The sequence below is a fragment of the Amblyomma americanum genome, chromosome 4 (assembly GCF_052857255.1).
Source record: "Amblyomma americanum isolate KBUSLIRL-KWMA chromosome 4, ASM5285725v1, whole genome shotgun sequence".
NCBI lineage: Eukaryota > Metazoa > Arthropoda > Arachnida > Ixodida > Ixodidae > Amblyomma > Amblyomma americanum.
In genome coordinates this window covers 126,221,329-126,227,432 of record NC_135500.1, presented here as the reverse complement: position 1 = coordinate 126,227,432, position 6,104 = coordinate 126,221,329, and the positions used below count along the sequence as shown (strand labels likewise).

Here is a 6,104-nt window from a genome sequence, read left to right as displayed (position 1 = left end):
CGACTGCCGTGTACTTACGCACGAGCGACATCCTTTTGACGCACAGTGCCAAAAAAAGGGAATTGTTATTCTGTGTACCGAATCTTACTCGCTTCGAAGGACATGTAATATTCCAACCTGAAAAGGTTATTAGAGCTCAAGATATTGTTATGTGGTGGCCAGCCGAAGAATAAGACGAGATGACTAATGGCAATGAGATGATTTACTGGCGGGTGGACTAGCGCGAGCGCTCCGTCCCACGCCACTGTGAGCTGCATCTTCGTGACAATATTTTCATTAACGAAGCATACCTATTGGTACTGGCTTAGCTTCCTTTCAACTCAAGATTTGGGCTCTTTTTTGGAAGCAGGTTTTCCAGCTGAAATACTGTTACGTTATGTTACCTGGGGTTTAACGTCCCAAAGCTGCACATGGGTTGATTTTTTACACAGCAAAGGCCAGGAAGCGAAAATGAGCCACACCGCAATGAAGTGCTTGATTAATTTGAACAACGTAAGGAGATTTCATGTTAATTGAAATCTTCGCACACTGACTTAGAGGAGAAAGTTGGGCTGAGTGGTTCTGCTATAAGAAAGGACGTATTTCCCAGCTGCACAAAAGAAGACAGACACGCACGAAACGTTAGTCCTACTAAGCTTTAATAGAAGCATGCTAAGATGCTTGACCCAAGCATGTGAGGACTTTCTTTTTCTTTCTATTTCTTCCTTTCTTTCCATTTATTTCTGTCTTTCTTTCTTTCTTTACTTCTTTCCTTCTCTCTCTCTCTCGTTCTTTCTTTTCTTTTTTCTCTTTCTTTCTTTCCTTCTTTCTTTTTCCTTTCTTTCTTCCTTTCTTTCTTTCTTTTCTTCTCTCTTTCTTTATTTTTTCGCCCTCTTCCTTTCTTTTTCACTTTCTTTCCTTCGTTCTTTCTTTTTTAGTGTTCCCTTCCTTCCTCCTTTCCTCCCCTCGTTCCTTTTTTCATACTTTGTTTCTTTCCTTCTCTCTTCCTTTGTTTCCTTGCTCCTCTTTTTTTTTCTTGCTTCATTTCTTTATTTTCTTCCTTTCGTGAGTGGCCACTAGACTGCGGTTAGTAGGCGCCCATCAGTAACAACTTACAGCATGCTTTTATGTGAAAAGAGAACGTAAAAAACAACAGAGTGCAACAAAGAGAGGCTCCAGGGTTCGTTGAGACTATGGCGGGCGTTTTCTACACATTCCCGCAAAGCTGTGAGAAACGCTAGATAGCGAAGATAGGTCAAGGCATCAGTGACAGTCTTGTAGAGCATCGTGTTGCGCATCACTCTACAGCTGTGAGCGTTGATAAGGTTACGCCGACTAAACAAAATAAGCCAAGCGTAGCAGGGGGCGGCAGAAAGTTAGGTGCGCGGATGAGATAAGAAGTTTGCGGGGATACGATGGCTGCAGCTGGCACAGTACACGGTTAATTGGAGGGACATAGGAGTGACCTTTGCCCTGCAGTTGGCGCAGTCAAGCTGATGATGACAAAACAAAAAGTCCAGGTCCGTGTACTGTTCGATGTTAGTGCACGTTAAAAAACCCGTGGTGGTCGAAATTTCCGGAGCCCTTCACTACAGCGTCCCTCATAGCCTGAGTCGCTTTGGGACGTTGAACCCCCATAGACCCATACACTATCTTGAAAAGATATATTGACACATGGCATTGCGTTAAACACACTATGTGATGTCACTCACGGAGTCACTGATAGGCGTCTACTTTACCCAATCTTTCAGCTGAAAGAACTCAGTTCTGTGCATGCTTCTTTCAGGCCTGTTGATGTACTCTTATCCAAATTTAGTTGAAGGCCAGCGTTTGTGTCATTCCTTCTCATAGTCTCGGCCGATTTTTTACGCACGAAAATGCGCTTTTTCTTCATGATAACTTATTGGGTTGGTTCGATTGTGCTTTCGATACTATCTGTGGCGGGGTATTTCACTTCGAAAAGACTGCACCCAGGAAACCCATACGTTCTATGTGGCCATTGATTGGTATCGTCTCACCATGCAGGCGTTCGCGAACACAGCACGTGCTACATGTGTTCTCCCGGCACTGCCTGAAACCGCTCCATAGGTTTCCCCCGTAGCCTACGTCATCGGCATACGCGTGCACGGTGTACCTGGGAAAACATTCGGTTGCTGATGGCGCGGTGCTCTGTGCTCGGCACGTGTGGGGACATTTAGATCGTGATGGAGAAGGTTTGAGGGAGGGGGGAGGGACATCTGACGAAAGATGAATGTGGAGCAGGGCTGGGTGGAAGGAGGGAACCATCTGAGAGGAGCAAAATAGGAGTTTGTGCGCACCAGGCCACAGCCCTTGAGGCCATGTTCATTGCAAGCATTGCGCGGGTGGCGGACGCCACACAACACCCAAACGCTGTGCAGCGAAGGAAGTCTCAAAAAGTGCCTCTGTAGAGACGAAAGTGAAATTCACTGTTAGCGCAGTGTGCAGAATCCGTTCGCCGCGGCTCTTCTGCGCGTATCTTGGGGCAGGCAGTACAACTTACCACGTAGCTCGCGTCGATCAATGCTAACTTCCACAGCTTGCTGGACAAATAGGCCGTGCATGACTGCGATTTAATGCGGTTCTCGCGTCGCTGATTGGCCCTAGATTACCATCCTTGTGTGCCGAAAAACGCGAATGCGTGCCTGTACAGAGATGGACTAAGTTTAAAAATGAACAAGAGGAAACTTTGTGTCGGTGCTGAAGGCGTCCGCATCACATAGAACGCACAGAAAAAAAAGATTTGAGTTGCAGTGGTGTCGTCTAACTGCGCAGAAAAGAAAAGGATATTTTAAGGCGAAAGCCTTTCTTGGCTCATGAGTGGCGTGGACGGTAGTTGTAAACGGATGCTCTAGACAAAGCTGTAGACGGAAGTCTGCACGAACTGTCAATAAGTTGTGTGGTAAATAAAACAAAAATGTTAAAGTTGATTAAGCAACAGTTCTTAAGCAACGTATGTGTAATGAAATAAACCAGAAATAAAAGAAAGAAAAGTTAGAGTAAAAAGTAAAAACAAAGAAAACATTAAAAAACAAATTACAGGAAATGAAAAGCGAAGAAAGAATGAGGACAGGGAAAGGCTTTCACATTCTCGTTCATCAGCAGGCTTAAGTGCAATTCTGTAATTTTTTAACTGAGAGCGTGTACATATATATATATATATATATATATATATATATATATATATATATATATATATATATATATATATATATATATATATATATATATATATATATATATATATATATATATATATATATATATATATATATATATATATATATATATGAAATGAGGCGCTCGTTTGGCAAACATACGAAGGAAGCCAACAGTCACAAATCAAGGTGCACAGGGGAATGTTCATTTTTTATGATTTATGGTTTATGGTTTTTGGGGGTTTAACGTCCCAAAGCGACACAGGCTATGAGAGACGCCGTAGTGAAGAGCTCCGCAAATTTTGACCACCTGGAGTTCTTTAACGTGCACTGACATCGCACAGTACACGGGCCTCTAGAATTTCGCCTCCATCGAAATTCGACCGCCGCGGCCGGGATCGAACCCGCGTCTTTCGGGCCATCAGCCGAGCGCCATAACCACACGGCCACCGCGGCGGCTTGTCTTTAATATTTTTTTATTTGTACTGCTGATCAATGGGAGAATAATTATTCGATTAATCTGTGGCTTAAAGAAAACTACTTTCAAAGCAGCAGAAAAAAACAACCATGCTGCCGGTTGGGTCCGAACCCATGACCTGGCGAACACTGATGCTGGTGAACACTCACAAGGTTCGCTGACACCCCAAACATAAATACCCACGAGATTAATCGAAATATTAATCGAAGTATTATTCTACCACTAATCAGAATAAAAAATAGAAAAATTTCCCAATGCACCTTGGTTTCAGTGCCTGTTGGCTTCCTTCATAAGTTTGTAAAACGAGCCCCTGATTTACCTTCCGTTGTTTGCTACTAGATTAAAGAGGGTCTTTGTTCTGGCAGTCTTGATGCCATAGGTAGCAAAGAGGTTTTTCGCACAGCTTCCGCCCTCGCCGTTAGATGACGTTCCACGTCACACTCGCGGTAATACAGGACGTGCTACGTCCGCCGCTACATCCGCTACGTTCGCCGCTAATTAAACAATATTAACAATAAAAACAGTCACCTATGCACCTTGGTTTTGGTAACTGTTGGCTTCATTTATATATATATATATATATATATATATATATATATATATATATATATATATATATATATATATATATATATATATATATATATATATATATATATATATATGTGTGTGTGTGTGTGTGTGTGTGTGTGTGTGTGTGTGTGTGTGTGTGTGTGTGTGTGTGTGTGTGTGTGTGTGTGTGTGTGTGTGTGTGTGTGCGCGTGTGTGTGTGTGTGTGTGTGTGTGAGTGTGAGTGAACGAAGTCAACAGCCGCAGAAAGCAAGGAGCATAGCGCATTTCTTTTTTATTTGTGCTATTGATCAATGGAGATCACTAGTGAATATTTTATCCCTTAAAGATATATATAATCCGTTGAATCTCTGGTGCACCACCACACATACGTTTTCCAGACCAGCCGGCGTTTTTTGCCACGGGCCAGAACTCGTTCACTTGATGATGCTTCTACTGTAGAAGAAAAAGATACATGTGTTTAATCGCGTATGAGCGGATAAGGCTCTGATGTGACAGACATGTGATTAGAGCATGTAAACAAAAAGGAGCCAGATGGCTTTTTTTCTCACTTCTCAATCCGCCACATCCACAGTAGCTGATGTGTTTTTTTTTCATGTTGTTCACAGTTTGCTTTCTGTTAGCACCAGTTCCGGCGCCAAAAGTGCATGCCTGGACTCGCGGAATATTCACAACGCGCAAAGCGTGCGTGAGCATCATAAAGCAAAATTAAGATTGGTGTCAGGCTGCTGGAAATGTATCACAGGAAAATGTGTGTCCTGACAGCTGCCAGAAATAAGCTGTGTAGCCGCCAGTACTCACATGAAAGTACTTGGAGCACTAAATAAAAGTAAATGATTTTGATACACCGAATTGCAAGACATAAGTCATATATCTGCATGTTGTAACATGTAATATGCCTCAAAATATCACTGTCTACGGCTCTGCGAAAAAATTGTAAGTTTCTAATAGACCCAGATCACTTTGTTATGAACAGTAAGCTAGAATATAATTTTAATTGATTTGCACTGTCGCTTACAATAGTAGTAGGCATGAACTTAAACAGGAATCTACGAGCGGGCAATTCATTTTGCGTATTATTTTAATCAGGAAAAACTCTGTGGTGTCTAAAACATCAGCAGCCCGATAAAGACGTGGACGAGACAACTACATAAAAGAAACAAGTTTTTGGAGCACTTTAGTATATAACTGCTCCGCAATTTCATATTGCCGTTAACGGGGATTGTTGGACCTCTCTCCTTCAAAAGTAGGTGTTCTGTCATGCTTATGTTTATTCGCATGCCGATTGATTTCAATTAGCGTGAGAAATTGGAGCTTGCCTTTTTTTCTCTATTCGATAGCGCAGATATCAGCAACAGAAAAAAAACGAAGCATTTGCATCGTCAACATGCAGAACTAATTTTGGTGCCTGGTATATGCACGATGTCATTCATATGAATCAGAATTAACGCACGCCCTTTGCGAAAAAAAAAACTGTCAGAAGTGGGATTCGAACCCACGCCCACATTCGTGGACCAGAAATCCCGAGCCCTTCACAAGGACAAGGCAGCGCCTTGAGTCTGGCGCCTTAGACCACTCGGCCATCCTGACGTGCCGATGCGCCGCATTAGTACTGAACTTAATTGTTACTGCAGTCTACGTCTACGATTCATTAGTCCTAGTGGGTATTTTTCGAACTCTGACAGCACACTTTTAGACCAATCGGCACCAAGCCCATAATAATCTGCAGCACCTGAACATAGCGAAATCAAAATTTTACAAGACACCATTCCCAATTTCAGCACGCCACCACCGCCACAGAGAAAGCGAATGCCGAATGTCCAGCTGTTGCTGCAAACGTGGACATCAAAGCGATTGCTTTCAGGAATTTCGGCCTCCTCGTAGCTAGCGCCGCTAGGCCT

General features: G+C 42.8%; 1 non-coding gene across 1 annotated transcript; it reads right to left on the bottom strand.

Annotated features, from left to right (window-relative positions):
• Window positions 1-5,677: 5,677 nt before the first annotated feature.
• Window positions 5,678-5,793, bottom strand: TRNAL-CAA (transfer RNA leucine (anticodon CAA)). The gene is made up of 2 exons: window positions 5,756-5,793; window positions 5,678-5,723 (listed from the first exon to the last, which is right to left on the bottom strand). It is a non-coding gene; the product is annotated as a tRNA-Leu (tRNA).
• Window positions 5,794-6,104: the final 311 nt, after the last annotated feature.